Genomic DNA, 26,705 nt, shown 5'->3' with positions numbered 1-26,705 from the left:
CGAATTGTCGTGTTGAACCTTGTAAGTGCAAATGGTGTGCTTACTCTGTGTTATTGTTGGAAAAATTTTACACGAATTGATTGGGCAATGCAACACCCAGTCTCAATAAAGAAATCCAGTCACTGCAAAATACATTCAGCCCCTTATGCACTGAATCATCAGGCACTATTCAAAAGTGATAACTTTGGTTCCTGTGCACATAACAAATAAATTAACTTGTCTTACGTCTGGAGCAGCAACGGTGGAAAGCGATATCTTCTGCTCTCTCACATAAAAAAAAGGTAAATGCTAGCTAGATGCTCAGCAACATGCAATGCTAGCTATAATACTTGAAATGCTCATGAAATTCATTTAGATGATAAACGACATTATTTAACTAAATCCTACTTCTTTAAAAAATTATGTCCTGGACAGGGAGGCGGTGCTGATTATGGTGAATTACTAATAGTCAGTTTTTTAGTAAAATTATATTGGAAGTTAAGTTTGTCTTTTCAAAAACATCTGACAATTGAAATTACGTTACTCTCAATTGATTCACAAACAATGAAACTTAAACAGCAAGTATTATCTAATTAGATGAAAACAGCAAGTATTATTTAACTTCACTAATCCAACATAAATGCAAATTATGAAATTACACATATCTCTGTTAACAAATGTTAAAATCATTACAAAAATGGAATATCTAACTGGCCTTTTTTTTATCAAAACCGTTTATGTACATTCTGGGGTTACTCAACCATTACAAATTATCAGCCAACTCATCTATACTAACGCGCTGGCAAAAACAGAATTCATAATTATTTGAAATATTTACCTCGCTTACATGACGACTTCTGCTTCCAAGTTCAACAATATTGACGTACCTAAATTAATCTATCTCTTGGTTGCTTCACACAGCACACCACAAAAACTGACTACTCCATCGTCTTTACTTCACAGACAGCTACCTAGAGCTGTGCGCCAAGCGCTCTCTTACTCCAACACTAGCAGTATCTCGGGGCTTGCTATATAACGTCTATCAAAAACATACATTGTTTATAGATTCACATTCGCGTGCCACATACAAATGTGCCCCAGTATACTCCTTTCAATGTCAAGTATCAGGGTATGTGTGGCCATCAGTAAAACCAAGTACGATCCATGCAGCGTTTCACTGTCTTTTAATTAGGTGTACATTTTTGTGAGACGGCTTTTACCAATATGTGATTTTACCTACACATGTACTTCTTGGGGGACAGTTTTGCAATTATTGAGACAGTGGTTAAAGATTGTTGATAAAGCTTTATAACTGCAGCTGGTTGGCTGATTTTCTCAAGCAATCCATTTACATTCGCTGTTGCTGAACAGCAGCTGCGCTAAAAATTTTCTTGCTAAGCACTATTATATTTTAATAGGTTTCGAGAAAAACTTATGTTTTAATCTCTGCTGTGTATGAGAAACATGATGATGATAATGATGTTTGGTTTGAGGGGCGCTCAACTACGACGTCAGGAGCGTCCGTACAAAGTCCCAATATTTACATTCTCCAATCCCGCCACTTTCCAGAATGGTGATGAAATGACGAGAACTGCACAAACACCGTCCCCGGGAAGAGACAATCCCCAACCCGGCCGGGCATCTAACCCGTAATCCCGCTGTACACATGCAGCAACGCTAGCCACTAAACCATAAGCTGCGGACGAAAAAGAAAATTTCCGGAGGAAATTATTACATTTCATTGATTTATCACTCTGTCTCTTTTGTTTATGGTAATTTTTTGTTCGTATTCTTTATTATGCTCTCCATTACAGCTGAAGGCATTTTCTTACGATACTCGATTCTGTTTCTTACTGACAAATGGCTAAAATCATTCTTGTCAAACTCTACGTATATTGCAGAGCGTGTGTCGCTGCCTCCACTGCATTTGGAGTGTGTTTTCTGATAGCAGTGAAGGTTTATTTACGATAAATAATTTTTTCGTTAGTACTGTATGTCATGATGCCGAATACAGTTGTAGAACTTATTTTTCCGAAACTCGATTCACTTTATTTATGTGTGTTTCACGAGAACAGTTACATTTTGAACTATTTTTTTCTTTATGTACTAATTTGTTATAATCAAACCTGCCTGTGTTGTCTGTCTAAAAATCTCTAAGATGATATGACGCTACATTCACTATGCTGTTCACATCGTTCGGTACGTTATGGTCAGAAACGATTTCTGTATTGTAGCAAATTCCTCTTTATCCTTAAAAAGTTGAAAAATAGTAGTAAAAAGATTTTCGACGCTAGGGGCGTCAACAGGACGTTCCCGTTCTATCGTAAACGGATCTCATACGGGCTGTGAATCCGAACCTCAATGTGCTATATCACGAATTTCTAACGCCTGGGAATAGAAAACATATTATGTAAAATTTTTCGGAATGCGTATAGTGTTATTAGTCACGTTAGTGATTCTCAAAGCGCCTTTAATTGGCTCTGAGCACTATGGGACTTATCTGCTGAGGTCATCAGTCCCCTAGAACTTAGAACTACTTAAACCTAACCAACCTAAGGACATCATACACATCCATGCCCGAGGCAGGACTCGAACCTGCGACCGTAGCGTTCGCGCAGTTCCAGACTGTATCGCCTAGAGCCGCTCGGCCACTCCGGCCGGCTACGCATTCAAACTCAAATCAAAAAATGGAAGAACGTCACCTACGTCACATATATGTGGCATTCAAAATACGGTGAGAATTTCATGGCTGTCTGCGCACGCGATGAATTTGTGTATTTATAAATGGATTCAAGCGAAACAGTGACTACGATTCGTTATTAAGTAGGATTACAGCAATAGAAACTGCTGCATGCACTGTGTGCCATGTTTTTGACAAAGCGAATATGCTAGTTAAGGCTTGGGTATTTGTAGACCACCGTGTGTTGCTAGCGCGCATCGCCTTTAGAAATCAATTGCCGCTGAAGTGCTCTGCGGTCGAATATGATCACATCGCGATACACGTACCGTACGAACGTCTCTGATCGCGACGAAGCTTTTGTGGTGTTGTGGAGACGGCGTCAGCGCGCTGCACGTTGTACGCCGCGCCCCGTCAAAGGGAGACCTTACCTGTCGCGGCGGGGGATGGGCATCGCTGATAGCGCACGCCGGAGCCTCTGGAGTCCTGCCTCCCCTCCGCCATCGACCGGCGCGTGAACTTCGCTCCGCACAGCCGCGCGTCTCCCCAGGGCCCGCTTCCAGCTCGTGCCAGGGGTGGCGTGCGTCAGCGGGGGAGCCGTCTCTTGCCCGTGGACTCAATTACCTGTGCTAGGAGCTGCGTCGAAAATAGTCCTGCCCATATTAGACGTAGGTACACGGCGCAATTGGAAATACCAACTTGCACTTAAATACACTACTGGGCATTATAATTGCTACACCAAGAAGAAATGCAGATGATAAACGGGTATTCATTGGACAAATATATTATACGAGAACTGGCCTGTGATTACATTTTCACGGAATTTGAGTGCATAGATCCTGAGAAATCAGTACCCAGAACAACCACCTCTGGCCGTAGTAACTGCCTTGATACGCCTGGGTATTGAGTCAAACAGAGATTGGATGGCATGTACAGGTCCAGCTGCCAATGCAGCTTCAACACGATACCATGGATCATCAAGAGTGGTGACTGGCGTATTGCGACGAGCCAGTTCCTCGGCCACCATTTACCAGGCGTTTTCAATTGGTGAGCGATCTGGAGAATATGCCGGCCAGGGCTGCAGTCGAACATTTTCTGTATCCCAAAAGGCCAGTACAGGACCTGCAACATGCGGTCGTGCATGATCCTGCTGAAATGTAGGATTTCGCAGGGATAGAATGAAGGGTAGAGCCACGGGTCGTAACACATCTGAAATGTAACATCCACTGTTTAGAGTGCCGACAATGTGAACAAGAGATGACCGAGACGTGTAACCAATGGCATCCCATACCACGACGCCGGGTGATACGCCAATATGGCGATGACGAATTCACGCTTCCAATGTGCGTTCATCGCGATGTCGCCAAACACGCATGCGACCATCATGATGCTGTAAACAGAACCTGGGTTCATCCGAAGAAATGACGTTTTGCCAATCCTGCACCCAGGCACTCCTATCTGTGATGCAGCGTCAAGTGTAACCGCAGCCATGGTCTCCGAGCTGATAGTCCATGCTACTGCAAGCGTCTCCGAACTGTTCGTGCAGATTGTTTTTGTCTTGCAAGCGTCCCCATCTGTTGACTCAGGGATCGAGACGTGGCTGCACGATCCGTTACAGCCATGCGGATAAGATGCCTGTCGTCTCCACTGCTAGTGATACGAGGCCGGTGGGATCCAGCACGGCGTTCCGTATTACCCTCCTGAACCCACCGATTCCTTATCCTGCTACCAGTCATTGGATTTCGACCAACGCGAGCAGCAATGTCGCGATACGATAAACCGCAATCGCGATGGCTACAATCAGATCTTTATCTTAGTCGGAAACGTGATGGTACGCATTTCTTCTCCTTACACGACGCATCACAACAACGTTTCACAAGGCAACGCCGGTCAACTGCTGTTTGTATATGAGAAATCGGTTGGAAACTTTCCTCATGTCAGCACGTTGTAGGTGTCGCCACCAGCGCCAACCTTGTGTGAATGCTCTGAAAAGCTAATATTTGCATATCACAGCATCTTCTTTTAGTACTCATGTGAATATCTTCACACTTTTCCTTATTCAGTCTCAATTGCCCCTTCTCGCACCATACAGATATCTTATCTAAATCATTTTGCAAGTCGTTTTGATCATCTGATGACTTTACATGACGATAAATGACAGCATCATCTGCAAACAATCTAAGGCGGCCACTCAGATTGTCTTCTATGTCGTGAATATAGATCAGCAACAAAAGATGGCCTGTAACACTTCATTGGGGAACACCGGATATTACTTCTGTTTTACTCGAAAGGGTGTCCTGCCAATTAATTTGAGGTTAATAACTGTAGCTGATTGGACAAACAACATAACTCACATTGACCTAATTTTAAGAAAGGTAAGCAAAATAATATAATTTTACGTGCACTATTAGGATGGGATGAAACTTTAACTGAAGATTAAGTAGCACGCAACAAGTTTGTTGTTAATATCGCACATCGGACTGCTACGCTGCTTGTATTGTAAAACGTTTCTTTTTATTCTAGGGATTTTCACTGAAGCGCTAAAGAAACTGGTGTAGACATGAGTATTCAAATACCGAGATATGTAAACAGGCAGAATACGGCGTCACGATACGTAACTTTGTATAATAACAACTGTCTAGCGGAGTAGTTTGGTCCATTACTACTATTATAATGGCAGGTTACCAAGATTTAAGTTAGTCTGAACGTGGTGTTATAATCGGCGCACAGCGTCTCCGAGGTAGCAATGAAGTGCGGAAACCTAGCACCACCATTTCACGAGTGTATCGTGAATATATGGAATCCGGTAAAACATCAAATGTCCGACATTGCTGCTGCCGGAGAAGATTCTGCAAGAACGGGTCCAGCGACGACTGAAGAGAATTATTCAATGTGACAGAGGTGCAACGCTTCCGCAAATTGCTGCAGAAATGCAGGCTGGGCCTTGATGATTGCACGACACAAAGTTTTACACGTCGCCTGGGCCCGTCACCTCTGACATTGGACAGTGGAAGGCTGGAAACATGTTGTGTGGTCAGACGAGTCTCTTTTCAGATCTTATCGAGGGGATGGGCGTGTCCGGGTATGGAGACAACCTCATCAATCCATGGACCCAGCACGTCAGCAGGGGACTGTTCAAGCTGATGGAGGCTCTGTATTGATGTGGGGAGTGTGCAGTTAGTGTGATACGGTACCCCTGATACGTCTAGATACGACTCAGACAGGTGACACGTACATAAACATCCTGCCTGGTAACCTACATCCATTCATGTCCATCTTGCGTACCGACGGAATTTGGCAGTTCCAGCAGGACAATGTGACACCGTACTCTTCCTGAGTTTTGGTATTTAGGAAGTAAAATAACTGATAATGGTCGAAGTAGAGAGGATATAAAATGTAGACTATCAATGGCAAGGAAAGCGTTTCTGAAGAAGAGAAATTTGTTAACATCGAATATAGATTTATGTATCAGGAAATCGTTTCTGAAAGTATTTGTTTGGAGTGTAGCGATGTATGGAAGTGAAACATGGACGATAAATAGTTTGGACAAGAAGAGAATAGAAGCTTTCGAAATGTGGTGCTACAGAAGAATACTGAAGATAAGGTGGATAGATCACGTAACTAATGAGGAGATATTGAATAGGATTGGGGAGAAGAGAAGTTTGTGGCACAACTTGACTAGAAGAAGGGATCGATTGGTAGAACATGTTTTGAGGCATCAAGGGATCGCAAATTTAGCATTGGAGGGCAGCGTGGAAGGTAAAAATCGTAGAGGGAGACCAAGAGATGAATACACTAAGCAGATTCAGAAGGATGTAGGTTGCAGTAGGTACTGGGAGATGAAGAAGCTTGCACAGGATAGAGTAGCATGGAGAGCTGCATCAAACCAGTCTCTGGACTGAAGACAACAAGAACAACAACAACTCTTCCAGAATTGCTACAGAGTGGCTGCAGAAACACTCTTCTGGTTTTAAACACTTACGCTCGTCACCAGACTCCTCAGACATGAACAAGAGACCTCCACCCCCTCTTACCTTTACGGATTTGTGGACAGCCCTACAGGATTCATGGTGTAAAATCCCTCCAACACTACCACAGACGTTAGTGGAGTCTACGACACGTCGTGTTGCGGCTCCTGTGCGTGCTCTTGGGGCCCTACACGATATTAGCCAGGTGTGCCGGTTTCTTTGGCTCTCCAGTGAAGGCTGCTTTTGCAATCAATGCTTTGCTGTTAATAATTTCAAGAAATACGAAAAAATTAATTATGTTTATTTAGAACACAGTACACTGCTGTGATGTTTCTTCCAGAGCTGCAAGACGACATGTGTGATTGGTTTTGCAAATCAGTTGTTTACAGAACGAAAAACATACAAAAACCACCAAAATATTACTTAATTAGTATTTATTTATTTAGCTAACCTGGCAAAATTAGGGCCATCCGGCTCTCTCTTACATCTAACCAGGCATTCTAGTTACTTTACATTCATATGTTTTAGTACGCATGTTAATCTACATCTAGTACAAGTAAAATCGAAAAAAAAAATTACAAATGCACACTTTGAAAAATACATACATATACAGGCGCGCAGTCCGGAACCGCGCGACTGCTACGGTAGCAGGTTCGAATCCTGCCTCGGGCATGGATGTGTGTGATGTCCTTAGGTTAGTTAGGTTTAAGTAGTTCTACGTTCTAGGGGACTGATGACCACAGCTGTTAAGTCCCATAGTGCTCAGAGCCGTTTGAACCATTTGGACATACATATATAGTTTATATTCGTACATGGTATGTACTGTTGTTATTGGAGATTATGAAAGAGACTGATTTTGGATAGAAGTGCTAGCAGCAGGGAGTAGGAGGGAGACTGATGGTGAGGGGAGGAGAAGAATAGAGACATGACGAAACATAATTAAGGAAATATAAAGAAAAAGAAGACTGCGTGGCTAATAGAGATAGAGGAAGAGGAAGAAGAGAAAGGTGCAAGATAGGAGACACTAGCTTTGTGTTATGTCCGCACTATACCACAACAAATATTCCGTGATAACCAAATTTATTTGATCTCCTGTCACTCAAAACAAAACTTAAATAGGACTACACAACACTTTGCTGGCTGTAGCGCCAAGGAGAAATCAGAGTCACAAGTAGAGAACACAAGTCCAAGCCACTGCCAACCAGTCGCAAGCTTCCGGCCACGGAGGCCACAGTACGGTTCGGTCGTTGAGAATCCGGCAGCCGGGTAGTGACACGGTCATCGGCCAAGATTGAACTGGTTAAACAGGCTCAGGGAGCTCGCTTAAATCCGCAGGTCCGGCCAATCAGAGTGTTGGTATATGGCGCCCTTATACGGTTGCTCACTCTGGTGGCAAATGCAGCGCCGCCAGGGTAATCCGTATCGATGTGTGTACGCTGCAGCTAACCCCGCGACGACGCGTTCACTTGCGCCAGTATGACGTATGACCGCACGAGGATTCTGGTACAGACGACGAGATACTGGGACAGCGTTGTTCGAGAGGCCATCAAAATTCGCACCAATGACGACCTCATAAACCGTGACTGTGGCTACAATCTTAGCAAGGCTTGGGAACCAGCGATTGGTTTAATCAAGAGTAAATCGAGCAAACGCATAGTTGTGACGACCACGGCGGACAGAGCCATCACACCGACGTCATCTCAGACGCCGTCGCAATCTGTTCCACCGCGCTACCGTGGCGCGGGGCGCGGACGGCGGAGGGAGCGCGCCGCAGGCGGAGGGTATTTAAATCGTCCGCCGCCGCGACCGAACCCAGTTCCCCCTGAGCAGCCATAGCGTAAGGATCTCCGTGCCGGCACGTTCACAGGAGCTCAGTCCGTCAGTTCACCTGATGATGGCGACATGTTTGATCGCCGAAATATTGTGCCCGTTGGACACTACAGACCGGCAGTACACCCGTGGATATTTTGATTATAGAGTGTGATAGTCACGCAATTTTTCCGGCCACAGCCAGCTGGGAGTATGAAGCACTAACATTATCATATCGGCGAATGTTGCAGGTGTAACGCACACAGGCGTTCAGGGTTAGTTCTATCCGTCTTTTGTTTTCACTACACATGCCTTGTTGAGTTACATCACAATAGTGGAGGTTCGGTAGAATAAGTGCTTGCACGAGCTGGCGTTTCAAATCCTGTAGATATACGTTCCGAAACTTTTTGATGGCATAGAGAGAAGGGAACGTCTTCCGGCACACCGCGACTGTATTCTCCGCCCAGTTGAGATGCTCGTCCAAAGCTACTCCCAGGTTCTTAACTGTTTTCTGATATGGTATTGGAATACCGTAGAGCAGAATGGGAGGCAACCGTTCGTGGAACTCTGAACTTATTAATTTCTGGTGGGCTATTAAGATTATTAGCAGTGCAGTACGTCTCTTTATGTCTTTTGATATCTGCAGCAGGCCAGATTAATATTACATGCCAGATTAATATTACATCTCTTAAGGATGACACACTTTAATTATAAGGAACAAATTACACAAACGTTTAGTATCTTCCGTTTTCTTCACCCCTGCAGGTACATTCGTATACTTATAATAATTTTTATCTGGCAATTGTAGTCTCTTCCTATGATCAAATTTCAGTGTGAAGTTATTGGTCTAAAGTCGATTTGGTGGTACCTTGTCAGCCCCTGGAATACGTCACCTCCATGTCTACACAGAAAAGTAAGCCTTCTTAGAAACTCATTGCCATCACTTCTTGAAGTCTAGCATTTCATTTACATCCATTAAATGTATAATCAAATTACAATGTGCAGTTATTGTACGATTCAGTAATTGCTGGTGTGGGTACGTTCTCACCACTTTCACAAAACCCCTTTTTAATACCCCACATGGCAGGAATGGATGACTGCGGATAGAGTACCAATACACTCCTGGAAATGGAAAAAATAATACATTGACACCGGTGTGTCAGACCCACCATACTTGCTCCGGACACTGCGAGAGGGCTGTACAAGCAATGATCACACGCACGGCACAGCGGACACACCAGGAACCGCGGTGTTGGCCGTCGAATGGCGCTAGCTGCGCAGCATTTGTGCACCGCCGCCGTCAGTGTCAGCCAGTTTGCCGTGGCATATGGAGCTCCATCGCAGTCTTTTACACTGGTAGCATGCCGCGATAGCGTGGACGTGAACCGTATGTGCAGTTGACGGACTTTGAGCGAGGGCGTATAGTGGGCATGCGGGAGGCCGGGTGGACGTACCGCCGAATTGCTCAACACGTGGGGCATGATGTTTCCACAGTACATCGATGTTGTCGCCAGTGGTCGGCGGAAGGTGCACGTGCCCGTCGACCTGGGACCGGACCGCAGCGACGCACGGATGCACGCCAAGACCGTAGGATCCTACGCAGTGCCGTAGGGGACTGCACCGCCACTTCCCAGCAAATTAGGAATACTGTTGCTCCTGGGGTTTCGGCGAGGACCATTCGCAACTGTCTCCATGAAGTTGGGCTACGGTCCCGCACACCGTTAGGCCGTCTTCCGCTCACGCTCCAACATCGTGCAGCCCGCCTCCAGTGGTGTCGCGACAGGCGTGAATGGAGGGACGAATGGAGACGTGTCGTCTTCAGCGATGAGAGTCGCTTCTGCCTTGGTGCCAATCATGGTCGTATGCGTGTTTGTCGCCATGCAGGTGAGCGCCACAATCAGGACTGCATACGACCGAGGCACACAGGGCCAACACCCGGCATCATGGTCTGGGGAGCGATCTGCTATACTGGCCGTACACCTCTGGTGATCGTCGAGGGGACACTGAATAGTGCACGGTACCACCAAACCGTCATCGAACCCATCGTTCTACCATTCCTAGACCGGCAAGGGAACTTGCTGTTCCAACAGGACAATGCACGTCCGCATGTATCCCGTGCCACCCAACGTGCTCTAGAATGTGTAAGTCAACTACCCTGGCCAGCAAGATCTCCGGATCTGTCCCCCATTGAGCATGTTTGGGACTGGATGAAGCGTCGTCTCACGCGGTCTGCACGTCCAGCACGAACGCTGGTCCAACTGAGGCGCCAGGTGGAAATGGCATGGCAAGCCGTTCCACAGGACTACATCCAGCATCTCTACGATCGTCTCCATGGGAGAATAGCAGCCTGCATTGCTGCGAAAGGTGGATATACACTGTACTAGTGCCGACATTGTGCATGCTCTGTTGCCTGTGTCTATGTGCCTGTGGTTCTGTCAGTGTGATCATGTGATGTATCTGACCCCAGAAATGTGTTAATAAAGTTTCCCCTTCCTGGGACAATGAATTCACGGTGTTCTTATTTCAATTTCCAGGAGTATATTCTATTATTTCAAGCCAGTCTAGCTCCTCGTGACCAATATGCAGGTGGATCATTATGTTGTGTTTGATTTGTTCCGGGTAGTTATCAGAAAATAGCAGCAACCTTTTCCTTTCTTCAGATTCCATTAATGGAAGAGATAAAAACTACCCTCATAGTAGATACGTATATAAAATATTGCAACAGTCAACTGGCCCGCGTAGAACAGTTCTTACACTAGGACACGACGAAGTTTAACATTTTAGATATAATTGAAGCATAAACCAGTACTTACAGGATCACTCTTCTACTGTCTTTTCCAATTTTTTAGAGCATCACAACTTTCGGATGTGGGCAGTCTCCTCTGCTACTGCTAGCCGCTTAGCGAGCTCATTCAGTGTTTCTGACTTATTCTGTAACGCCGTCTTTTTTCATGAGCAGCAAATGTCTAACGAAATCAAGTGAAAACCTTTCCCAAAAAGCATTATTATATTCGTAATACTTGCACTTCGCTGACAATTTAGGATGCTTAGCAATAAAAAGTTGATGCATTGTCTGTTCGTAGATCTCTCACAGTGTAGCCAGTGCAGAGTGCAACTGCCATAATGACTTCCCTTGACAGGGATACTCTAATGTAATGCAATTTGTAATTTGGATAATTTCTCATGTTGGCTTAGCATTTATACTCTTAGATTTCCCCTTCCATCTTCCGATGTCTGTCCCTACACAGAAATTCCAGAATTCTGTTAATTCTCTCACCAGATGCACAGTAAATATACAGAAAAGCTTTTCTACATAACTCAAACAATTTGTCTCGAACCAGGAAAAAGCAGCTAAAAGATGTTTTACACATGCACGCCATTTCATTCCATGGACGGTGTCTTCTCAAACCACATTTATGATCAGTCCCCACAGTCCTGGTCATTCTTGTATTCCACATTCAGAAAATGTTTTAAAGCAAGAGTTCGCTGTTGACTTCTGCAAATAATACTGAAACAGCCTCTTTGACACCTGCTGCCTTCTGGTGTCATCTGTTCTGGTAGTATCAGCAGCACCCCGACTCCCCTCCTGGCGAACACATGTGAACTGCAGAGGTACGGAGTCACCTTATCGTTATTTTGGCCCAAAGCACCCTGGGAGCAGGGTACTCCCATCAAAGTCCTTCCCCTTTGAAAGGACTTGTAGCGTGTTTAGGAGGCAAACACCAGAGTCCTGGGATGCCAAGAGTGAATAGGAAATTTTGTGGACAGATTACAACAGAGTAAAATTCTTCAGTGAAACCCGAATTACCTAGCTTACACGTAAACGAACATAAACGTATAATACCGCATACAACATGAACAAAACCACACCCCACATTCATCTCACACACTAACCACTTGTGCTTCTAAACAACCCATTCATTCTAACACAAATTGAAACTTGCTCTCCCTTCTACCTCCTTGTTCCTAATTCGTCAATATTCTCCTGTACAAGTCGTGCGAAGACTACCTCCTGCTACCCTTAGTTTCACCCTGAACAGATGACGATACCTAAATTAACGCATCTACATCTACATCTACATGACTACTCTGAAATTCACATTTAAGTGCTTGGCAGAGGGTTCATCGAACCACAATCATACTATCTCTCTACTATTCCACTCCCGAACAGCGAGCGGGAAAAACGAACACCTAAACCTTTCTGTTCGAGCTCTGATTTCTCTTGTTTTATTTTGATGATCATTCCTACCTATGTAGGTTGGGCTCAACAAAATATTTTCGCATTCGGAAGAGAAAGTTGGTGACTGAAATTTCGTAAAAAGCTCTCGCCGCGACGAAAAACGTCTATGCTGTAATGACTTCCATCCCAACTCGTGTATCATATCTGCCACACTCTCTCCCCTATAACGCGATAATACAAAACGAGCTGCCCTTCTTTGCACCCTCTCGATGTCCTCCGTCAATCCCACCTGGTAAGGATCCCACACCGCGCAGCAATATTCTAACAGAGGACGAACGAGTGTAGTGTAAGCTGTCTCTTTAGTGGACTTGTTGCATCTTCTAAGTGTCCTGCCAATGAAACGCAACCTTTGGCTCGCCTTCCCGACAATATTATCTATGTGGTCCTTCCAACTGAAGTTTTTCGTAATTTTAACACCCAGGTACTTAGTTGAATTGACAGCCTTGAGAATTGTACTATTTATCGAGTAATCGAATTCCAACGGATTTCTTTTGGAACTCATGTGGATCATCTCACACTTTTCGTTATATAGCGTCAACTGCCACCTGACACACCATACAGCAATCTTTTCTAAATCGCTTTGCAGCTGATACTGGTCTTCGGATGACCTTACTAGACGGTAAATTACAGCATCATCTGCGAACAACCTAAGAGAACTGCTCAGATTGTCACCCAGGTCATTTATATAGATCAGGAACAGTAGAGGTCCCAGGACGCTTCCCTGGGGAACACCTGATATCACTTCAGTTTTACTCGATGATTTGCCGTCTATTACTACGAACTGCGACCTTCCTGACAGGAAATCACGAATCCAGTCGCACAACTGAGACGATACCCCATAGCTCCGCAGCTTGATTAGAAGTCGCTTGTGAGGAACGGTGTCAAAAGCTTTCCGGAAATCTAGAAATACGGAATCAACTTGAGATCCCCTGTCGATAGCGGCCATTACTTCGTGCGAATAAAGAGCTAGCTGCGTTGCACAAGAGCGATGTTTTCTGAAGCCATGCTGATTACGTGTCAATAGATCGTTCCCTTCGAGGTGATTCATAATGTTTGAATACAGTATATGCTCCAAAACCCTACTGCAAACCGACGTCAATGATATAGGTCTGTAGTTAAATGGATTACTCCTACTACCCTTCTTGAACACTGGTGCGACCTGCGCAATTTTCCAATCTGTAGGTACAGATCTATCGGTGAGCGAGCGGTTGTATATGAGTGCTAAGTAGGGAGCTATAGTATCAGCGTAATCTGAAAGGAACCTATTCGGTATACAATCTGGACCTGAAGACTTGCCCGTATCAAGCGATTTGAGTTGCTTCGCAACCCCTAAGGTATCTACTTCTAAGAAACTCATGCTAGCAGATGTTCGTGTTTCAAATTCTGGAATATTCCATTCGTCTTCCCTGGTGAAGGAATTTCGGAAAACTGCGTTCAATAACTCCGCTTTAGCGGCACAGTCGTCGATAACAGTACCATCGGCACTGCGCAGCGAAGGTATTGACTGCGTCTTGCCGCTTGTGTACTTCACATACGACCAGAATTTCTTCGGATTTTCTACCAAATTTCGAGACAATGTTTCGTTGTGGAACCTATTAAAGGCATCTCGCATCGAAGTACGTGCCAAATTTCGCGCGTCTGTAAATTTTAGCCAATCTTCAGGATTTCGCGTTCTTCTGAACTTCGCATGCTTTTTCCGTTGCCTCTGCAACAGCGTTCGGACCTTTTTTGTGTACCACGGGGGATCCGTTCCATCTCTTACCAATTTATGAGGTATGAATATCTCAATTGCTGTTGCTACTATATCTTTGAATTTGAGCCACATCTCGTCTACATTCGCATAGTCAGTTCGGAAGGAATGGAAATTGTCTTTTAGGAAGGCTTCTAGTGGTACTTTATCCGCTTTTTTAAATAAAATTATTTTGCGTTTGTTTCTGATGGATTTGGAAGAAATGGTATTGAGCCTAGCTACAATGACCTTGTGATCACTAATCCCTGTATCAGTCATGATGCTCTCTATCAGCTCTTGATTGTTTGTGGCCAAGAGGTCAAGTGTGTTTTCGCAACCATTTACAATTCGCGTGGGTTCATGGACTAACTGCTCTAAATAATTTTCGGAGAATGCATTTAGGACAATCTCGGAAGACGTTTTCTGCCTACCACCGGTTTTGAACAAGTATTTTTGCCAACATACCGAGGGTAGGTTGAAGTCCCCACCAACTATAACCGTATGAGTGGGGTATTTATTTGTTACGAGACTCAAACTTTCTCTGAACTGTTCCGCAACTGTATCATCGGAGTCTGGGGGTCGGTAGAAGGAGCCAATTATTAACTTAATTCGGCTGTTAAGTATAACCTCCACCCACACCAATTCGCACGGAGTATCTACTTCGACTTCACTACAAGATAAACCACTACTGACAGACACCAACACTCCACCACCAATTCTGCCTAATCTATCTTTCCTGAACACCGTCTGAGACTTCGTAAAAATTTCTGCAGAACTTATTTCAGGCTTTAGATAGCTTTCTGTACCTATAACGATATCAGCTTCTGTGCTTTCTATTAGCGCTTGAAGCTCAGGGACTTTTCCAGCGCAACTACAACAGTTTACAACTATAATTCCGACTGTTCCTTGATCCAAGCACGTCCTGTAATTGCCAAGCACCCTTTGACATTGCAGCCCATCCCGCACTTTCCCGAGGCCTTCTAACCTAAAAAACCGCCCAGTCCATGCCACACAGCCTCCGCTACCCGTGTAGCCGCCAGCTGAGTGTAGTGAACTCCTGACCTATTCAGCGGAACCCGAAACCCCACCACCCTATGGCGCAAGTCAAGGAATCTGCAGCCAATACGGTCGCAAAACCGTCTGAGCCTCTGATTCAGACCCTCCACCCGGCTCTGCACCAAAGGTCCGCAGTCGGTTCTGTCAACGATGCTGCAGATGGTGAGCTCTGCCTTCATCTCGTAAGCAAGACCGGCAGCCTTCACCAAATCAGATAGCCGCTGGAATCCAGAGAGAATTTCCTCAGATCCAAAGCGACACACGTCATTAGTGCCGACATGTGCCACCACCTGCAGCTGGCTGCACCCTGTGCTCTTCATGGCATCCGGAAGGACCCTTTCCACATCAGGAATGACTCCTCCCGGAATGCACACGGAGTGCACACTGGATTTCTTCCCCTCCTTAGCCGCCATATCCCTAAGGGGCCCCATTACGCGCCTAACATTGGAGCTCCCAACTACCAGTAAGCCCACCCTCAGCGATTGCCCGGACCTTGAAGGCTGAGAATGATCCTCTGAGACAGGGCAGGCGGCTGCATCTGGCTCAGCCAGAGACAGTGCCTGAAACCGGTTTGTCAGACGCACCGGGGAGGCTTTCTGATCAGCCTCCGGGGACGCCTTTCGCTGCCTGCCACGCCTTGGAACGACCTCCCAATCAACCACAGGCGAGGGCTCAGCCCCACTGCGGGCAGCAACCGGGGCAACCACAGCGGCAGACCGATCTGGGGACAGACGGGACGAGGTTGACATCCCCGTGATACCCGAGTCCGGCTCCCCACAGTGGTGCCCATTGGCAACAGCCTCAAGCTGCGCGACCGAAGTCAGCGCCGATTGCAGCTGTGAGCGAAGGGATGCCAAGTCAGCCCTCATCCGAACACAGCAATCGCAGTCCCTGTCCATTCTAATTGATGTTTAACAACAGTTACTGAAACACGAGTCCGTGCCTAGATAACGCAAGCGGAACACACAAAGAATGTACCAACTAACCTGTACAAATGCCTAACGACTGCGCTACAATCTGCTGAATTTACGATTACAGTAACTAAAACTCGAAATTGCACCTCCTATACGAAACTCACACGCAATTTAAATAAGAATCTACGAAGTAAACACTAAAGCGCGATGCTACAACTGTCAAATACTATAATACGCCCGAAATATATGAATTAAACAATGCAAGTACCCAAAAACACGCAAAGAAATTAATTAAACTATCTAACAAATAAGTAAGCTAGGGTTATACGACTTGCTGCAGCAGCTGCTTATCCAACGGCGGCAGGGAGCACACTGACTGGCCAACCGACACTGGCCGTTCACAACAAAAACAGAAGACAGACGACTACGCGAATTTGCACTATTCAGGTACTAAGGCGCGATGCTACAACCCTCAAATACTATAATACGCCAGAAATATATGAATTAAACAATGCAAGTACCCAAAAACACGCAAAGAAATTAATTAAACTATCTAACAAATAAGTAAGCTAGGGTTATACGACTTGCTGCAGCAGCTGCTTATCCAACGGCGGCAGGGAGCCTAGAAACGGCTGCAGATACCCACCAAGAACAATAGTTGTACAGATCGTCAACTGAAGCTTGTCGTTTACCGGCGACGGTATTTTACCTGTTATGTCACCTGATACAAATTTCTTGGTCTTATCTTTCGGAACGTATGGGTCCAATAACATCGTTCACTGGCCAACTTTATACTACGGTAATCTGCCTACACAATTTCCTAATCACTTTTACCATTCCAAGGCTCTGGTGTTTGTTCCCTAAACATGCCTTCAAATTTCACTCACTGGATTAGAAAAATCCTTGATGGATTCCCAGTACTTGCCAAACCTTGACATTTTGTCTAACGGTGATGTCAGGCGCCTCCTGTAAACAACCTCACAACTTGATACGGGCGATAATCCTGTAGCGGACTGGACTTTAGAACAGTAAGTACTTAACATGAAAGATAAATACAAATCTCTACGTTATGATGTGAGTTCACCTAATGACTCAACTTTATGCTTGATGTAGTCTCTCCGTCCTGTCATTAGGCAGAAGGTTTATCTGTTTGAGGTAACAAGGAGTTGTGTAACCTGTATGTGCATGTCGTATTACAGAAGGACAAGAAAAAATTAAGAAGAGGTCTTCGTATTCGTCGAAAAGGAGATATAAACCATTTTTTTCGACTTGTAAATAATAGATTTCTGCTATCAGTCGTGCTTTGGAATTTTTATTGCCAGATCTACATTTCAGCTAGGAATTAGCCATTCTCAATGCACTATAATTTTTTATCAATGCATGTAATGCCTATTGTTCGGGCTTCATCCACACTTCCGAACCGAAAGTAGATTCAAATCGTGCACTTGACTGGCTGTGTCCAATGTCCGAAATTGCTTAATATAGACTGTACTGTTAATACCTCTGTACAGCCTACCAGATGCAACGGAACTATATAAATTGATTCGGTTCGATGTCCTTATTAATTCTACAGGACTCCAGATGCGAATCGAAGGTTAGTAACTGTCACTGATCAGTTTTTTCAAGTATGGAGAAATAATTGCAATCCCTAATCGACAGTTAACAACGGTAGTGCAAGCATTGGTCAACAGCTGGTGCTCAGTTTGGAGTACCAGAAACTACGTTCATTGATCAGAGAAAAATTACTAAATTAGCTGTGTTATTTGCTAAAAGCTAGAAAGTGAAGAACAAATCCATTATACCTTCTGCCTAATGATAGGACTGAGAGGCTACATGAATCAGAAAGTTGAGTCATTACGTGAACTCAAATCATGACGTTAGGGATTTGTATTTATCTTTAATGGTAAGTATTTACTGTTCTAAAGTCCAATCCTCTACAGGATTATCGCCCGTATGAGATTATTTACAGGAGGCGCCTGCCATCGCCGTTAGACAAAAAAGTCAAGGTTTGGCAAGTACTGAAAATCCATCAAGGATCTTTCTAAACCAGTGAGAGAAATTTGAAGGCATGTCTAGGAAACAAACACCAGAGCCTTGGAACGGTAAAAGTGATTAGGAAATTGTGTAGGCAGATTGCCATAGTATAAAGTTGGTCAGTGAACGATGTTATTGAACCCATACGTTCCGAAAGGTAAGACCAAGAAATTTGTATCAGGTGACATATCAGGTAATTAAAATACCGTCGTCGATAAACGACAAGCTTCAGTTGACGATCTGTACAACTACTGTTCGTGGTGGGTATTTGCAGCCGTTTCTAGGCTTTCAATATGTGTTAATTTAGGTGTCTTCATCTGCTGAGTGTGAAGATACTGGTGGCAGGAGGTAAGGCATATGCGGAAGTCTTTGCACGACTTGTACAGGAGAATGTGTATGGATTAGGACCAAGGAGGTAGGAAACAGCACGTTCTATTAGTGTTAGAATGAATGTGTTATTGACAACTACGAGTGGTTAGCGTGTCAGATGAACGTGGGTTGTAGTTTTGTTCATGTTATATGTGGTATTATACTTTTATTTTCGTTTACGTGTAAGCTAGGTAATTCAGCGTTCACTGATCAACTTTATTCTGTTGTAATCTGACCACAGAATTTCCTAATCACTGTTAGCATCCCAGGCTTCTGGTGTTTGCCTTCTGAAAACGCTACAAGTCCTTTCAAAGGGGAATGGGTTTAGTAGGATTACCCTGCTCCGAGGTTGCTTCGGGCCAAAGTAAAGATAGGGTGACTCCTTATCTCTGCAGTTTGCATGTCTTCACCAGGAGGGGAGTCTGGGTGTTGCAGATACTACCAGAACTGTTGACGGCAAAAGACTGCATGTGTCAAAGAGGCTGTTTCAGAATTATTTGCAGAAGTCAACAGATAACTCTCTCTTTAAAACATTTTCTGAATATGGAATACAACAATGGCCAGGAGCCTTTTCTGTGAAGACTGTTAATAAATATGATGTAAGAAGACAGCACCCATGGAATGAGAAGGCGTGTAGGTGTGAAACATCTTTTAGCTACTCTCGAGACTAATTAATTGAGTTACGTAACAATACTTTTTTAAATATTTTCTCTGTATCTGATTAGAGAGTTAAAATGATTCGCAAATTTCTGTGTAGGAGGCAGACATCGAAAGATTGAAGGGGAAAATTTAAGAGTATAAATGCTAAGCCAAGAAAAAAATTCCCAAAATTATAGATCGCACTAGATTAGATCACCCCCTTGAACGAAAGTCATTATGACAGCCGTACTATGCACTATCTACACTGTGAGCGATCTGCGAAAAGGAAATGCACCAAGTTTTTATTTCTGAGCATCCTAACTTGCCAGCTAAATGCAGGTATTATAATTTGGTTTTTTGTGAAAACGTTTCACTTGCCTTCGGTAGACACTTGCTGCTCATACAAAAAGATGGCGTTAAAGAATAAGTCAGAAACACTGAATGAGGTAGCATAGCGAGCAGCAGTAGCTGAGGAGATTGTCCACATCCGAAGATCTAACTGGTGTTACGATGCTCTACAAAATGGGAAAAGACAGAAGAAGATTGATCCTGTAAGTGCTGCTTTATGCTTCGATTTTATCCAAAAGGTGCAACGTACTTGTCGATGAATTGTTCTACTTGCGCCAGTTCACGGTTGCAATATTTTATATACATGATCTACAAAAGCATTTCTTCTCGTTATTACTTACATAGCTGCTGAAGCAAGTTATACGTAGCAGTTGAGGAAGTCTCTCGGTGTAATGCCGCAAGCATTGAGGGCGCAAAGCAGGCGTTTACTAACAAAATACGTGCACACGGAAGAGATATCCACAATTTCAGTTCGAGCCAGTTGTTATTCGTAAAACATATTTAGAGCAAATCTGCACATGGTGTATTCGTCAATGAGCCAGAATTCCATAATACGTTTCCGGTAGAACGAATTTTGAAGTTCAGAGGTTAAATATATGCTGGTTCTTCTTTGATGCTTGTAATTACCTCATCGGCAGGAGAGCCCCAGTGGGAACTAAATAGCAAATAACAAAGGTCAAAGGTAAAATTAAACACAAATTACAAGTTTACTTAGAATGAAGAATTACATCTAGGTGGGGGAAATATCAAATATAATGATGGAATATTCTTTTTATTAGATTGTAACCTTAGGTTTCTAATGAAGATGGAATACATACCGTTTGGAAATAGATAGGCGCAGGTGAAATCCCAACAGAGGAATAGAAAACGGCAGCTGCAATTGTTGACTAATTCATTTCCATCTCGTAGGCTGTGATTGTAGCTACTGTGGTCGGACTACTGACTCATTACTTAGCCCGAATAGACATTAGCAACTTCAATACGATTACTCAACTATATACTACAGCTGAGGATAGAACGTAAGCCCGCAACGTTAAATTCTCATGACCAATAAGAGTCCTAGCCCTACAAACCAATGGAATTTAATGTACCATTCAAGAGTTCTCCAGCGAGATACTTAGTATGTATGTCTGAAACATGGTGTACTGGCATATGTAAGCGTGCAATGTAATAAGTGTTCTGGTTTGGTTAGCTTGGGCTCTCATTTATGCTACAGCCGATGGGTACAGGAGTAAGCCGGTGGCGGTGGCCGTGCGGTTCTAGGCACTGCAGTCTGGAACCGCGGGACTGCCACGGTCGCAGGTTCGAATCCTGCCTCGGACATGGATATGTGTGATGTTCTTAGGTTAGTTAGGTTTAAGTAGTTCTGAGTTCTAGGGGACTGATGACCTAAGATGTTAAGTCCCATGGTGCTCAGAGCCATTTGGACCATTTTTACATGAGTAGAATGAAGCAGAACGCAAAATCTCAAAAGAAATTCAACGAACACGACTGCCAGTACAGATCACCAAAGTTAAACGCTGTCGAAATGGGCAAGTACTTGGATTGGTGAACATCCGCACCTGCCGAGCGCTGTTGGTAAGCTTGCTGCATTGAATCCAGTGGGAGGCCAATTAAGGAGCTAATTGACTGAAAAGCATCGGTTCCGACCACGAAAACTGACAACTGCCCGGCCGACGGTGTGCTGTCCATATGCCTCTCCACATCCGCATAAGTGACGCCTATCGGGTGGTGACGACACCGGGGTCGGTCGGTACCGGCGAGCCTTCGAAGGCCTGTCGGTTGGAGTTTACATACCACTATGTTACATAATTACAGATTACTGAAACAGTTCAATTTAAAAATACGTGCTGTTGGTCACAATTTTTTCTTGGAAGACACCAGTACTTACCCAATGTCGTCTCAAAGTTCTTCTAATGAACAGCGTTTCCTTGCACGATTGCCGCCGTGATGAACAAAAAAAAATTGGCCTCTATAATGTAGAAAAACCTATTGTTGCAGAAAGATCGTGTTTGGGCCCTGAAACACCCGGGAAACTGATTTTGACTATGTTCGAGCGCCCTCATTTTCAGTTTCTTCAGTTTCTAAAACTGTTATCAAATATCTAAAGTTCCGGAAGGAACTGAGAAACATTCATCCAGTTTTGCAGTGGAGTTATTCCATCCACTGTACGAATAAAGTAGGACGAAATCACAGAATGAATTATTTTATTTTCATGATTCTTTAAGCCTCAACACGGCTTGAAAAATCAATTTTGTTAGCCGCTCTCCATTAGTCCCCCCCCTCCCCCCCCCCACCTCCACCAAAATGTCTCTCTCACTCTCTCTCTTTCTCTCTCTCTCCCTCTCTCTCTCTCTCTCTCTCTCTCCAAATGATGTTGTTAATGAATTGATACCGTTGACTGAGTGAAAATGTTACAGCCCTTGCAACTAGAATACCTTTTACACATAAATATTTGAATAGAAGCGACTTTCTAAGTAGTTCCAAGAACAAGAATTCATTGTGGAAGTAAGTGGACCCCATTCCAAATTACATACTTTTCAGTCTTTCCATCACAGAAGACCGTAATTACAATTACTTTGAAATCCAAGTCATTGGGTTCAATGTTTTTGTGCTAGAAAGCTTCCCTGGTGAATAGAGTGGTCATATATAAGTGTGACGTGTTTCAATCACATCATAGTGATAACCTGGATATCTTCCGTCTCTTACATCAGGGAATGAAAACGCATTTCTTGCAGCGATTCAGGATGGTTTCACTGTTTGTTGAAGTCGCTGCAGGTCCAGTGACGACGCAGAATGTTTGTTGAGACGATAGGTACACAAAGCCAGGTGGATGGCTGTAGCGAGGTCATAAAAGCAGGGAGAAACAGTAGCCAGTTTGTTCATTACAAGCAGCCGTCGAAACGTCGTCTTGCTGCAAGCAGTGCTCAGTGGTTCATATTGGCGCCAGCAGCTGTGCGCCCTTTGCTCAGCGCAGAGCCTCAGGTTGTGGCTGATTCTAAGAGTCATCAAGCCAAGTAGATGACAGTGGCAACGAGGCAATGCCAGCACCTCGTTGAGTGTAGGGTTGCATCGGCTCGGGCATGCGGCAGACACATAGCAGCAACTGCTTTTGCAGTAAGTCGGTCGCACCGTATTGAACATAAACTAGCCCAGTGCAGGAAGCACCGGAGTACGAACGAAGGACACCAGATGTGGGATACTGCATCTGTGGCCTGACTCCCAACTCTGAGATAGTACAGCGTTTGCATGCAGGGCACATGGTGGTCCAGCAGCAGGTCAGGTGGAGGTTTGAACCCTGAAATCCCAAATAGGCGGCCAGAAAGCAGCTGAAGTCAGCCGGCAGATGGCCCATAGCTGTAAGGCACCAGTCAGATTCCCAGGAACACTAACTGTGGTCCTGCAGCTAGCTGAATACACGTGTGGTAGCCGTAAAGTGGATGATACCCTTCAAGTCGATGACTGTCGTGGGGATCCTGTTGGAACAACTTGTGGAGGGTAAAAGATCCTATACAGCCGTAGTAGGCAGTATTTATAGTCGCTCAATCTCGCTCTGTTGTGGTAGGATATCAATTCATATCATATACGTTCCAGAAGCCAAAAGTGCCACCCTCATACATGGTGTAATCCAGGACACCAATGCAACGACCTTGCACCTGTAATATGGTGTATCAATAATGTTCTAGCCCCATCAGCAGCAATGGACGCTGACTGTGCAGTAGCTTGTCTCATACTAGAGCTAGTGTGTACAATTCATGCCAGTGTTGTTTCTCTACAGCTTCTTGCATCTGAATGTGGTGACAGCTTTCTGTCTGCTTGTTCACAGATCACAGACTACAATTTGATATATATTAAGGCAACACACATCCTTCGATGAAACAATCCACCAGATACAAAGCTGATAGTACTTACGAAAATGAATTAACTACACATCTCAAATTTTTTACATTTATGTACACTATCTTGAAATTTATTCTTACGCTAGCCCAGTGTGAATTATAAAGTCCAATGTCTGGTATACTTCATTAGTTATTATCTGCTAAGTTCGACCCATTCGGGTGGTGTTTGGTATCCTGAGATTTCAGAAGGATATTCAGTTCTCTGCTGTAAATGGATATGTGCTGGACAGATGAGACTCAAATTAGGTTTCTACTTCTAGTTGAAATGCTTATTGACATGACCATCTGGTGCTGATTACTACGATATTGTTGTGTGTACTGAAGCATTTCCTCTGCAAGAACATGTCCTTTCTGTGCTGCTTTAACTCAATTAGATAGTTAAGGAGGTTGGATCCTAGGGTACGGTTTATGTGTGTCACGTTTACAGTGGTTAGTACTCTGCCGGTCATACTAACGTGAGCAGCACCTATGTTCTACGCAAACGTGCGTTAATGATTCACAGAAACCAAGTGACAGTATTAGAAAGTAAGTAACAGGGGGGGGGGGGGGCGGCCAAACAGTGTAGTTGTTGTCGTAATGCGAAAACGGAGGGATTTATGTGAAGCCCATGATCATTTGCTTTTGGTTTAAGAGTGGAAGCATTTCCGAAAAAAATAAGTAGGTGAACTTTTCGTGTGCCGTCATGGATAAAGTTCAAGATGAGTTTACCGCACTTCCGTGGCCACCCAGATCAGCGGATTAAGACCCAATCAGTGAGACCAATTCGATGGAGCTACTCGTGTCTTGGACCATCAACGAGAAGCCTAGTGCAGATGGCCATGGCACTGTAATCAGTGTGGCTCCACATCCCTGTTGATACTTCGTAGAACCTCAATGACTATCTCCCGGAATGTCCACATTGCAAAAGGTGGTTATTCAGGCTTCTTACCGGTTGTCTCATTAATGTGACTTCACAGTGTATTTGTGAAATTCTTTCAGGAGATTCTAGCAGAGGATGTGTCATTTTAAGACCGTAGCTCCTATTGTGGAAACTGGAGGGCGAAAAGCTGGCCCTAAATGTTGCAAGGCGTACCATTCACCGATAAGCCACTACCTCTCAGCTCCAACCATTCCGTATCTCTAACATGTCTCTGCTATCTACATTTTGTAATATCACATCTGGTTTGAAACAGTACACAGAAGATATCCAGTGCGAACAATATGTCTGAAAATAGGGCTGCAGTGCTATGATGTCCTGCAGGCATCCTTCAACTTGAATATCCCTCGCGACAGAAGTCATTATTTCGGGAAAATAGAGAGAAAATGGTTTTTCTTAAGATCGATTTTTCTTGAACCCATGCTGACTATTAGCCAATAAATCATTATGCTCGAACACAGAATATGTTCCGATACCCTACTGCTAATCGACATTAGTGATTTGGATCTGTAATTCGGCGGATTACTCCTGTTTCTCTTTCTGTGTATTGGTGTTACTTGTGGAGCTTGCCAATCTTTAGGTACAGATCTTCCGATGAGCGAGCAGTTGTATATCATTGTTAGATATGGAGCTATTGTATGAACATAGACTGGAAGGAACATGACTGGTATGCAATCTAGAGCGGAAGCTTTGCCTTTCTAAAGTGATTTCAGCTGCTTCACTATAGAGACTATTTATTTCTCAGTTAATTATATTGTCAGTTGTTCTAGCTTAGAATTCTGGAATATTTACTCTGTCCTCTTTGGTGAATGAGTTTCAGAAAACCCTGTTCAGTAACTTTGCTTTAATGTGACCTTCAGTGACATAATCATTATTATCAACCAGTGAAGATACTGACTGTGTCTTGCCGCTGGTGTACTTTACATATGACCAGAATCTCTTTCGAGACACAGTTTCGTTTTTGAAACAAGTATAGGTTTTGCTGCAGTAAAAATGGGGGTTCCTACTGAAGATTCCAAAGTTTCCATCCCTGCCCCTGCCACCACCCCAGCACGGGATGGGGCATCGTCTGATACCCGATTGGCGCAGGAGAGGCTGCCTCAGGGATCCGTTTTGTCCCCACTACTATTTAATCTCAAAGTCAATGACATGTCAGCTGCCACAGGGTACAAATTGAGCAATTTACCGATGATACGGCTTTTCTCACCACCAGAATACATATTTACGCCAACATTAGACGCCTTCAATGGCAACTAGATGCCACAGCAGCTTAGTGTAAGACCAATACAGTGCAACTTAATCCCATCAAGGCGACAGCCATGTATTACAGTAAAACACGTCCCTCGATGCCTACCAGTTTGAGACTGCATGGGCAGTATGTCCCAAGTAGGGAAACACTAACTTACCTGGGGTCACTTTCACAAACTCTCCTTTCTCCACAAACATATTGACCGTCTCAGGAAGAAAGCTTTTGGTATGGACAAGTAACTCCTCACTTTTTTCAGCAGTACTAACCGCAATAACAAAGTAAGGCTTCGATTATATTAGGCGACACTGCTCTCTAAGATACTGTAAGGCTCCTCTTTCTGGGGTCTTGCCAGTCGAACACAAATTCTCTGTGTACAAGTCTTACAAAATATGGTACTCATGTTAGTACTTTTTTGCCAGATGGTATATTCACATCGTCGACTTGCACCCTGCCCACCTTACGGATACAGTACTAGAAGCACTTTGCAAACAGACCATACCTTGCACAACAAAGTAGACACTTTATGTAACTCGGTGTACAACATAAGAACTCTGGGCAGGGCAATGCCCCTCCCATGGCATCGGTATAAGGTACCACGTACAATAATGCTATAACATCCTAACCCATTCCACCAACTGGTGACATCCTGCAGACTGATATACAAACCCTAAGAAGTTGACCCCAAATGTTTGTTCATAATAAAGTTAACCCAAGCACCTACTTACCACCCAGCACTAAGTCTGGAGCGCCGCTGACGATGGCACTTTGATTTACAATGCGTAAAAAAAACACTGGGATAGTGTGTTGCTGTCCTGATATTATTACCCATCCTCATTCCCCCCCCCCCCCCCCCAGAAGCTATTCATTAGTTGACCAGCA

The sequence above is a fragment of the Schistocerca gregaria genome, chromosome 8 (genome assembly GCF_023897955.1).
Source record: "Schistocerca gregaria isolate iqSchGreg1 chromosome 8, iqSchGreg1.2, whole genome shotgun sequence".
Taxonomy (NCBI): domain Eukaryota; kingdom Metazoa; phylum Arthropoda; class Insecta; order Orthoptera; family Acrididae; genus Schistocerca; species Schistocerca gregaria.
The sequence above is the reverse complement of the archived record's forward strand: the minus strand, read 5'-3'. Positions refer to the sequence as shown.